General features: G+C 37.6%; 1 pseudogene; it reads left to right on the forward strand.

Moving 5' to 3' along the window:
* The first annotated feature begins 1,362 nt into the window (after positions 1 to 1,362).
* The window catches only part of LOC102863847, a 1,563-nt pseudogene continuing 972 nt past the window's right edge, over positions 1,363 to 1,953 (forward strand).

Raw genomic sequence — 1,953 nt, forward strand, 5'->3', positions numbered from 1 at the left:
AAAAAGTTCATGGTGTTTTTATAACAATTATCTTCACATATGTCTTGCAATCTCACTTCTTTTACTGTAGCTTTATTGGCTGTGTTGCATAGAACATATTTAAATTTCTTGTTATTTATGTCTTTTAATGTAAAGGATGTTTCATCTTCCAACATTGCAGAAGATGAATCAAATGTAAAAAAATGAAAGTAAAAGTAATAATACTCTTTATAAGGAAAACTGCGAGGAATCAGATGATAACCCCAAAATTATATAACATGAAACATATTTCAAGTATTTTAAGTTTTAAAGATAGCTAAGATAGCAAAGGTGTTTTTTATTTTTAGAGTAGGCAAAAGAAAAATCTATCTAGTGTTTTGGTTATCTTTCACTGGGGTTTTCCCCCCTTTTTTGATAGTATTTTATTTTTTTCTTAGTGGTCACATAACTATGTCCTCATTCAACAATTTCTGCAAATTATTCAGTGATTTTGTAGAACATTCTTGAATTGGACAGAAACAGTTTGGGAAGTGTCCTGAAAATGCATACCTGCTAGGATTACTCGGAAATAAACATAGGCTGTTAGGAGCTTGATTCCTACATGGTGTTAAGATCTCCCATATGAGACACCTGAAATGAAGTCCTGTGCAGAGTTATCCTCTTGAAAAGAGCTGTCTAGGACTATATTGTTGTTGTGCATCTTCGAGTAGGAACCAACTCATAGCTGACTCCCCAGAGGGTTTTCAGATGAAGTAAATTGCACCAAAGATTGCCCATCCTCCTGTGGAATAGCTGGTGGATTTGAACCATGTGCCTTAGGGTTTGCAGTATAGCTTCTTCCCAGTAGGCCATCAGGCATGTTCAAATCCGTACACTAAGGTAGGGTGAGAGAAGTAGACGTGATAGCCAGAATCTGTACCTGAAGAAGGAATTGAACTTACACTACTATGAGATAAAACCTAAGTGTGGCCTACAAGGCCCAGAAACTAGATGGAGACAAGGAAGGCTGAGCTCAGAGTGAATAGGAAGGAAAGCAGAAAAGAAGAAGAAAACTAATGCTAAGATGGCCCAAAACAGAAAGAGCAACATGGAGAAGAATTCATACCTCCCCCCACCCTCCCCACACACACACACACACAAAGGATCTAAAAGCTTCTTTCTTAGACAGGGTCTGTTTAAAGATTCTCAAAGAAATTGAGATAATTTAAGCCCATAATAAAATGAAGCATAAACAGGAAAAATAAAAAAATATAGAGGATTATGAAAAAGAGTCATCTAGAATTCTGAGAGTTAAAAATCTAGTTTTTTACTTGCAGATTGGAGGGCAGGTGTTGAGCTAGCATTTATTTGTGTTCTCTCCAGTTGCAGATATTATAACATTTGAATACGTCCTTCATGTTTGACTGGATTTACAGTGCTTTCAGTAGTGTGCTACAATTTTTAGGATTACATAAGAAAACTGGTAAACTGGTATTTCTTGAACTGGATAGTACAGGGAAACAACACTGCTACACAAGCTGAAAGATGACGGACTTGGACAGCATATCCCAACATTACATCCCACTTCAGAAGAACTGACTATTGTTGGCATGACTTTATTTTTTTAATTTCTTTATTTTTCATTTCAATGAACATCTACAGAGATTTTGGAATTTCATTCATTCATTGTTGCACCCCTCTCCCTGCCCCACCCCCGTTTGCTCCTCTCCTTCAAACGCAAAAACTCCCTCATTGGTACGCAATCCACCACACACATCCCCCAACCCCCAAATCCACTCTGCAACCCTCATTCCGTACTCTTATGACAAACATAATGCCCTAAAATATAAAATATTCTCTCCCCCAAAGACTTCAATGCCATAAACATATTTCATCCAGTTTTCCTCAGTCTTACCCCCATCCCGATGTCAGCCTCATTCTACAACAGTGGCGCCATATAGCATTTGTCCCTTTGTGACTGAGATACCTCACTCA

The sequence above is a fragment of the Elephantulus edwardii genome, unplaced genomic scaffold, assembly GCF_000299155.1.
Source record: "Elephantulus edwardii isolate Elephantulus edwardi_28Jun2011 unplaced genomic scaffold, EleEdw1.0 scaffold00019, whole genome shotgun sequence".
Taxonomy (NCBI): Eukaryota; Metazoa; Chordata; class Mammalia; order Macroscelidea; family Macroscelididae; genus Elephantulus; species Elephantulus edwardii.